At 36.6% G+C, this 10,344-nt stretch overlaps 1 protein-coding gene across 1 annotated transcript in view; it reads left to right on the plus strand.

The window, feature by feature from the left end:
- Positions 1–10,344, plus strand: part of GRM5 (glutamate receptor, metabotropic 5) — a 432,533-nt gene that overhangs the window by 66,641 nt on the left and 355,548 nt on the right. The window lies entirely within an intron of this gene.

Raw genomic sequence — 10,344 nt, forward strand, 5'->3', positions numbered from 1 at the left:
ATCAGTCTTTTTTTATTAATGTTGTTTTTTATATCATGTTTTTGTTGTTTTTATATCATGTCTGTGTTGTTATATCATGTTATTGTTTATTAATCAATTTACATACTATTTTCATATACATTTTACTAATTTTCTTTCATCTCTGACATTTCTATTAAAGAGAAAGGGCAAAAAGTGATATTAAAATATTTCTTCTAATTAATTTCCTTTCAGTGTGCACGAATCCATGCATGGGGCCACTAGTATGAATATAAAGGGATATCAGAGATTTTCTAAAGCTCTCATTTAAAAAATTATAAAGGCTTTTTAATTTATTGCAAATTAAGTCTGAATCAATAATATGGTGGTATTTTAAGATAACTGTAGGTTCTGGGAATGCTAATAAATTAATTCTGTAATGTATCTGTCTACCTTAGGGCTGTGTGCATGATTAACAAATGGTGGTAATTATTATTAGTAGTAGTATTTCTTTACACTGAGCAGTTCGCCTCCATAGATTTGCATGTCATTTGAGGGTGCAGGGGCTTTCATTTAAGAAGGACCCAAACACACTGGTAAATGTCTCAGAAAATACTGACTAGATAGATTTCAGTTCTATGCCACTAAATCAGGGTTGAAGAAACTACATATATTGGGCTTAAAATTTTTGTTATTGAGTGTTATATGATAGTGTCTACAGAGCTGCTAGTGAGACTAACCCCCAAACATCAGTCAGTTGACTTCAGCTTAATATTAAAGGAAAATTTGGGGAATTAAAATAAATTATATATATTTTAAATATTTTAAAATTAATTTTTAGAGAGAGGAACGGGGCAGGAGAGAGAGAAACCTCAATGTGAGAGCAATACATCAATCTATCGGCTGCTTCCTGTACACTCCCTAATGGGATCGAGCCTGAAACCCAGGTGTGTATCCTGACCAGGAATCAAACTGGCAACCTTTCAATGGGACCACTCCACACCCACTGAGCCACACAGGCCAAGACTAAGGTATCATATGAGGTAGTAAGCTTCTCATTACTGGAAGCATTAAAGCATATATCAGATGACTGTTAAAAAAATGAGGTTTGAGAGTAAATAAGTTTTGGAGAGATGGCCTTAGTCCATTTTACTTTCCCTCTTGGAAATGTATACACAAAATTTACACTGAGTGGCCAAATTATTATGACCACCCTATCAGTACAATGAAGTGAATTAGTTATGCAAATAATAATAATAAAACCTTGAGATTATTTGCTTAGGAAGTTTTCAATATTCAGTATTTTTGGAAGTGTCAATGAAATATTTATGGGGTGGTCATAATAATCTGGCCACTCAGTGTATATTACATACATACTCACACATTTACACATATATACCAGAAATATGTATAGACTTAAATTATTTACATTATTTTATCAGATTAAAGGTATGGGGGGGCAGGGGGGGAAAGCACTGAATTATCAAAATATAAATTTTGTACAGCAATCCCTTCTTCATCTCTAATACTAAAGGATTTTCTCTTTGAATTCCTAATAAACATCTTACATCATTTCAAAATCTCACCTAGAACAACAATACCCTAACACCGGGAAGGTTACATAACAGTTATTTTAAAACATGGATGCATTTATCATTGGAAGAACAGAGAGAATGCATGCTGTAGGCAGTGGCTATGACTCTGCATCTTGTATAACACAGAACCAATTTTAGGAAAATGGCTAGATTTCATTTGATGACTTTAATACCCTTGAACCCCATCACATTGACTCAATAATTGGTTCTTCAAAGAGATGAATCATCACAGTAAATTTGTAATCTGCCCCTGCTTAATCTATTAAGTCTTTGAGCAATTTTTTCTAATTTTATCTGTAGCCTTTGTTTCTCCAAACAACATACAGGGCTTTGGGGAACAGGCAAGTGAAAGCAAATAGCTACTGAGTTAGAATCAGCTGTGTTTAACTTTCCCTTTAGCACTGTTACTAATTCCCTTACTTGATGGGACTCAACCTTGTCAACACATTGGACCTAGAATGAGCCAGATCCTCCAGGGTTCGCTGCCTTTTCAGATATGACCTCTTGAAGGCTTACATTTGGGATGTTTGTCAACACGATATTCTGTGGCTGCTTCCCCTCCTGGCTCCTCGGCACAGTTCCCAGGCTATCACAGCAAAAGCTCTGTACGTGGCACTGTCCTTTTACTACCTTTAACTCAAGCTGTAGTCATCTTCTGTGGTTTTTACCCAATTGTGGGGACTGGAGAGAAGCAGTCCTTAGATGTAAACTTGCAGGGTCTTTGAGGAGGTAAGAATAACGAACATGAAATGAGATGTCTTTCATGATTAACACCAGGGGTATTTGAGCAGAATCGGAGTGATCATTTGACAAGAAGAAAGTCGAAAATGAGATAACCTAAAAATTCCCTTTCAACTTTAAAAGAGCAAAATAGCACGATCCTGCTTAGCCCAGTTCAGCTGTTCTCTATGACTGACTGTTCCTTGTTAGGCACCTGAAGGTCAAGGTGGGTGGCTCAGAACGCAGTTCTCTCCTCAGTACCCCGGTAATATGCTGATGTATCCTGGCATTGATTTCAGTTCCATGGACCTGTTCACTAATGTATCAGCGCTGTTTCTCGTTTGCAGAGTGTTTTGCCTAATGAGCGGCTTTGGTTTGATGATAGTATTAGACAAAAGGTTTACAACCTTATTTGGCTGCATACTCAGGAATAAAAGGTCCAAAATACACTTTTAGAGGACTAAGTAGGGCTAAGATTGAGATGTTATTGCAGCCACTTTTCACTGTCTATATCAAAGGTCCATTTAACTAGAACAGTATGTGAGAACTGAGTGGGACTATGGAGTTCATCACATGACCATGCATTTAATTACATTTATGAAATATACACAGAGAAGCTCAGAGTCACTGAGGTAGAATTAGAGAGTATATTTTCCACATAAATATTAGATTTCCAGCTCTAGCATTCTGAACAATTTGAATATTTCCTATTTTGTGAAATCATTTTAACTGTTGAAATCCCATCTCCCAAGTCTGGGAAGGACCTGCATATGTGTTGAGGAGTGAGTGGTGTTTGGGGCTGGGCTGACCTATGTAATCTTTTAAACAGTGATTGATTCCTTTACTCTGTGATTTGGTAAGATTCACAGAGTTTCTTGAATCCTTATATCATGTCGAGTTTAGTAGTGTTATTTGCAGACATTCAGTTTCTCTTAGAATATGGTCACTTTTTGAGGCCACTGCTATAAAAACGAAAGACTAAAAGCAGCAGGAGAGGTGAAATCCAATAGATTGCTTTTTCAAGAAACAGTCAAAATAGAGAAAGTTTGAAGAGCTATCCTGATCCCTTCATAGGAAATCAATTGCTAAGAGACTGTATTAGTTTTCTATTGCTGTGTGACAAACCCAGATTTCATCAACTTAAATAAAAATGTCTCATCCTACAGACTCTCTAGGTCAGAAATGTGCAAGCAGCTTAGCTGGGTGACTCTGGCCCAAGGGTCTCTCCTGAGTCTCACGGGAAGGCTTGGGGGTGGGGGAGGGGAGCAGTCTCTCACTGTTGCTGGCCGGACTCAATTCCTCATGGATGGTTGGAGATTTCAGTTCACCAGTCACACTGGCCTCTCGCACACTAAGAACACTACCTGAATGTCCTCACAAGACAGCAGCTGGTTTTAGGGAGACAGAACGTGTCCCAAATGGAGGCTCGTCTTTTTTTTTTTTTTAATATATTTTATTGATTTTTTACAGAGAGGAAGGGAGAGAGATAGAGAGTTAGAAACCACGATGAGAGAGAAACAACGACCAGCTGCCTCCTGCACATCTCCCACTCGTCTTTTTATATCCTAGTCATGCAAGTAACAGATCACTACTTCTGTAGTCCATTCATTGTAGATGAGTCCCTCAGTCCAGCCAACATTCAAGCAGTGGGTAGCTAAGCACCGTTCATTGAAGGAGGAGTCTCAGAGGATTTGTCGACGTAATTTCAAAGCCATCAGATGGGCATCTTGAAGGAGAAACATGTACAGACCAATATGTTTCGTGCAGTTAATTCCAGCTCTGGGAGAATCGATCGGATACACAGGAAAGAGCACTGATCAGGAGAGTGAGGAGACATAATCCCTTGTTCTGATACTGATTCCATCTGTGATCAGTTAATTCGTCTCAAACGTCAGTGTGAACATGAATTACCTTGAAGGGTTGGTAAACCATGGATTTCCAGGGCCCATGCCCAGATATTCTAACTCTGTGGGTCTCTAGTGAGGCCAGAGAGACTGAATTCTCAGAAGGTCTCAGATCACGCGGATGCTGCCAGTCTGGGACCAACTTTAAATCTCAAAACTACAACTGACCTCTCTTTCTCAAAGTTTGCCCCTTGGCCAGCAACATCAGCTTCACCTGGGAGCTTGTTAGAAATGTAAATACCTTAGGCTCCGAGACCTACAGAATCAGAAGCCGCAGTTTAACATTAGCCCCAGGTGATTTATATGGGCGTTAAAGTTTAAGGAGGACTGCATTCTGGGAGGTATTGTTTACAGATCAAGACTTCAGTTTTCACCTTTGTTCAAAGGGTGGGGTTGATCCCGTTTTGATTCCAACAAACTGTGGATGGAAATTTAAGATTTGAAGCCAAACTTCTAGGGATAAATTGTGCTTCTGCAAACCTTAGTTTCTGCATGGGTATAATGGGGATCACACAGCGTCTTCCCTCGGTGAAGGTAAGAATGAAAGAATGTTATGACTATAATGTGCCTCGCTTCCATTTGAAGAGAGAGCTACAGCCCGACATGGGTTTTACACTTTTGCATGAATATTCAGGTCGCAACTAGCACAGAGCTGTTTGTGAAATTGCTTACTTGTTATGTTGGTTCCACCTATTTGATTAGTTAATTTGGTAAATGTAATGATGCTTTAACTGAAGTGATTCTATTTAATGATTATTGATTTGAACCTCAAGAAGAGGAAAATAAAATTGATTCCTAGGTAATTATAACTTAAAATACATACATTGAGTGTGTGCAGATGCTGACTGATTAAAGATAATGAATATTTAAAAAAAACAGTATAAAATTGGGATCAAATTGGAGGGAGGCAGACTGTGGCTCACAAAGTAATTTAAGCAAAAATGAGAGATGACTGACCAATGATTAAATGGGTTGGCCTGTTAAGTGCGATGTTGTTCACTACTGAAGTGTTCAAGCTGAGGTTAGATGCTTGCTTTTTTACGCCCCTGCTCTCCCCCTTTTCCCCCCATAACACCATCTATCAGATTCTTCATTGCAGCAATGCAATTCTAATTGTAACATACTGTAGAAATATAGACTAACTATTGGGTCAGACATTCAACACTAACATATAACTTTATCAAGAGGTATGTGTATTTCTTTTCCTCATAAAAGACTGAGCTGAATTTTCACATAAAAGCCTCCATTAAATTGTCAGGGGCCCAGCTTCTTTCTCTCCTGTCACTCTGTCAACAGGCGGCTTCCCCTCACACCCAAATTGCAACTCAAAGGAAAGGATAGGCCAGCTATCCATCTCATTTATATACTAGCCTCTGTTGGTCATTCATGTAATACTTTAAGATGCAGGCCTCACTTTTCCCTGTTCTGCTGTGGAACCTGGTAGATGACCTGGGCAGGTGGGGTGTTTCCTTTTTCCCTCTGTCTCCCTTGAGTGGCATCCAACAGTAACTGCATTTCCTCTGTGCCCCTGATCTCAGACAGATGTTCAAGGCCCCATGACTCAGTTCTCACTCTCAGTTCTCAAGCAGCCATCAACAGGGAACTTTGGTTCTGAACTCCTCCTGTTATCCCTCTATTTCTCTGAGTTGTAGTGATGTCCTTCTGTTATTAATCTCAGATCTTTTGTCACTGTGTAACAGATTCATTCTATGAAATCCTTTCTGATTGAAACGCATAGACCGATCTCCATTGTGACAGCTGAGCTATGCCTGATAGAGTACTTGGCATTGACTTTCACACATTAGTTTTGCACTTCTGCTGGCCCAGCAGTGTGGCCACAGCTAGCTTTAAAAGATGCTGGGAAGTCTAACTTTTATTCTGTATGTTCATACGCACACCTGAAAATCATGGACCTTCTTCTATGAGAGAAGAAGGCACCAAAAATTAAAGGACATCCAGCATTATCTGCCATAGTGTGTTCCTAGATACATCTTTGCACACTTCCTCCCACAAATAGAACACATTCATCTCATATTCAAGGGAGACTGCCTCAAAGTCTCATCCAGTTATTCGTTTCTGGCATGAGGTCCATGGTCTCTGAATTATGAATACTCTCCTATATCAGGTCTAGCTGGGCTTCTTTATGATTCAGTGATCCAAAAAATACTCAGAATGCAACACTGGAGTAGGAACAAGATAGTCACAGTAACTCTCCCATCCAACTTGTCAATTTATGGGCATTGAGTTATGCACTTTTCTCTTATTGTACCCATAATGCCTGTGAGGGTACATAATGATGCCACTTATTTCATTCTTGATATGGATATTTATGTCTTTTTTTTTAAGTTGACAGTCTGACAAGAATTTTATCAGTGCTTTTTTTCTTCAAATGTGAAGGTTTTGGTTAAATTAATGCATTTCTATTGCTTTGCTGTTTTTAGTTTCAGTGATTTCTGCTCATCACTTTATTTTCTTTCTGCTTGATTTGAGTTTGATTATCTCTCAATAATTTCTTAAATTGAAACTTAAATGATCAATTTTAGATACTATTTTATAAGGTAACATTATTGGTATAACTTTTGAAAAGTTATAACTGCATCTTGCAAATCTTGACGTCTTATTTATATATTCATTTATTTTTTTCCCTTGAGACTTCCTCTTTGATCTTTTCATTATTTAGAAGTCTGTCACTTAGTTTTCAAACATTTGAGGATTTTCCAGATATCTTTCCATTATTTATTTCTAGTTAAATTCTACTATGGTCCAAGAATCTACTTTGTATGGTTTTTACTTTTGTAAAATTTCAAGTTTATTGAATATAATTCGTGTGTACTTGAGAACAATGTATATTCTGCTGTTTTGGTAGTGTTCTATGATATGTTACTTAGGTCAAGTTGGTTACTTTTTGAGGTTTGAGGTTTTTGAGGTCCTCTATAAATGTCCTGAATTTTTCCTCCTTGTTCTATAATTTTTTGAGAAGTCTCCAACTATAACTGGGGAACTGTCAATTTATCCTTTCTGTACTAACAGTTTTTGACTTATGTATTTGAAGCTAGTTGTTCATGGCATACACAATTAAGATCTTTTTATGTCTTCTTGGAGAAATGACCCCATCATGTAATTTTTTATGCCTGAAAATATTTCTTGGTTTGAATTCTACTGAGTTTGGTATTAATATTGCTATTCATACTTCCTTTTGATTAGTGTTTGTTTACTACATCTCTTCCCATTATTTTATTTTTCATATATAAGACTTGATATTTAAAGTGAACTATAGAGAGCATATATTATATGCATTAGATTTGTATTGAATCCGACTGTCTTTTAACTAGTGTGTTCAGAACATTCACACTTAATGTTATTATTAATATGGCTGGATTAAAATCTACAGTTCTGTTAGGTATTTTGTACATGTTCCATCTGTTCTTTATTTCTCTTTTTCCTTTTTCTGACTACTCTTGTGTGACTATGCATTTTTAAAGGGGCTTTTCAGGTGTGTGTTTCTTTTCTTCTTTTGGCACTTGAAAGATGTCACTTTCTTGTCCTCCATATTGTATGATTTCTGTGAAGGACTCTATTATAACCCCCATTCTTATCCCACTGTATATCATTTAACTTTATTCTCTGGCTACCTTGCAGAAATTGTCCTTATCTCTGGTCTCAGCAGCTGGAATATGATGGGACTAGATATGGTATTTGGGTCTGCTTGTTAATCTGAGCTTCTTGGGTCTGTGACTTGTTTTCTATCAGTAATATTGGAAAAGTAATCGGTTTTACTTCTCTCTGCAGGTATCTCTCCATTTATTGATTTGGGGCCAATCAATTGCCTTTTGATCACAGCACTTTGATGGGTTCCAGAACATTTGTGAATTTGATGTTTGCCTAGCATTTTTTCTGTTGTTATATTGGTGCACATTCTGGCTCCCTTTACCCTGAGAAAAATATAGATTGTAGTACAGTTTTAAGTTAGGAAAATCTAATTCTTAAAAATTCCTCTATAAATCTTGTCTATTCTACTCTCTATCAGGATAAATGACTTATAGTGGAGTCATCTGAAACAACAGGTTTGGATGGGAAGTCAGTACCCTTAGTTTGATTTTTGCACTGTAGTGGCTCCAATGTCTGGCTAACATTTTTAAATTTAAAAATTTTGGTGCCATATTGTTTTCTCCAACTAAGGTCCTTTTTTTTTTGAAGCTTCCTAATATTACTGTTTCAATCTAAGATGAAAAAAATCAATTCACCTTTTTAATCCATAAGGTTACGAATTATCAGAATCTCTATTAATTTACATTGCAAGCTGTATATCAAGTGCCTTACTTAGCATAGCCCACAGTCTGTGCAAACTGTTGAGCTTGAGCCCAATGCCTTTTCTTTCCTGGGACCTTACTAAAATATTAAAGAAGGACCTGATACATACCAAAATTCTGAATATTTCTAATCATTGCCTCTTGAGCATAGACTCTCTCAGAAAGTGATCTTCTAAGTGTTGTGGAAAGTTTTACCAAATATTTGTCACAACATACTAAGAGTTACCAACTTTTCAAAATGTATTATCTGTGTCTTTACAACGCAGTCCACAACCTCAAAGACAGTGCCACATGGTTTATGTTTTATTAGAGAAAAATCCCATTTTAAGGAAATAAAGTCTAAACTGCTGCGGATATAGGCTCACATACCATTAAGAATCTTAATAAGTGAACAAGTACTTAAATAAAATAGAAGGTAAAAGCCCAAGCTAGAGAATGTTTAAAAGCACAGCCATTAAGGCCTTTCATTTTTCTGTTATTACTCTGCCATCTCAGCAGGTTACTTTTACCTATACAGTTCCAGATGGCTCAATAATGCAGTGGTATTCCAACCAAAAGCAAGAAAGAAGAAGATATGATTTTTTTCCCATTTAAAACATGATAAGAATGTTATATGCAAAATTCCTGCTCATTCAATTATCAAAATTTATATGAATGGCAATATCTAACTATAATGGAGGTTAGCAAATGTAAAATTGATTTTGGGTAACTATTTGCCTAGCTATTAATCAGTAGTTTTATTACTATCAAAGAGAATGCCATAATGAAATCGGGGAAGGATGAACAATAATCTGCCACATATATGCTGTTATTTAATGAAAATTTACATTTACTCTCCTGTTTTCATTGCCTGAAACAAATGTTTCCCAACATTTATATTCATGTTTCCTTTGAAACTTATCTGTGAGAATTTTTAATTGAACCACCTCTACTCTCTATATTACAAAGTTGGTTTCTTCTCTGATTCTTTAATTCAGGCTTTAAGATATTCTAGGGCATGTCTTACTCAGTTTAGTGTTCTATGTGTCTTGCAAAGGTACACTATATATAAGGAGCTTAATAATGGTAATAAATGTATATGTGAGTAAATGAATGGATAGATGAAATAAGGATGAGTAAATAAATAGGTGATTAACTGAATAAATGGAACGACTGGCAAGGGGTTCAACATACAGATGAGTGAGGAAATTATTAATTTATTTAGGGCATAATTGGATGGATGAGTAAGTCAATGAGTGGATTGTTTAGTATGCATGAATGGTTAGATGACTGGATGGGTGAGTGAAGGGATGAATAGATTGATTTAATGGCAGATGCATGAATAGATGAATGGATAAGTAGATGAGTGTACAGATAGAAAGGAAGGTGGATGAATGGATGAATCATTAAATTGAGGCTAAATGAATGCGTAAGTGTATTGGTGAGTGAATGGTGAATGGAATCTGCAGAAATATATCTGAATTGAGACTTCTGCCATATTTCATTCATTTGGGAGAGAAAAAAACACACCTGGATTTTTATCACACCTTTGCCATTTTTTTCTCTGATTTTCCCAAGTTTCTTAAACTCAATGCATTTTAATACCCTCAGTTCTAAGATAAAATTATAATAAATCACAAGTTTTTGTGAGGGTCAATAAGGCATTTTATAATGTGAGTGGTGCAAAGCATATACTCCATTAAGAGTAATTGCTATTACAGTCATTATCATGATAAAATATTCAGCCAACTCTTATTTCTTGCACAACATTTGACTGATCCCTGGGTATATGTGGAAAATAGATATGTAATGTTGGCTCTTTGCCCTCTAGGATCCCTGGGTAGATAAGAGATATGCATTATAGGATAAATATCATTA

Source organism: Myotis davidii, unplaced genomic scaffold (genome assembly GCF_000327345.1).
Source record: "Myotis davidii unplaced genomic scaffold, ASM32734v1 scaffold657, whole genome shotgun sequence".
Classification (NCBI taxonomy): domain Eukaryota; kingdom Metazoa; phylum Chordata; class Mammalia; order Chiroptera; family Vespertilionidae; genus Myotis; species Myotis davidii.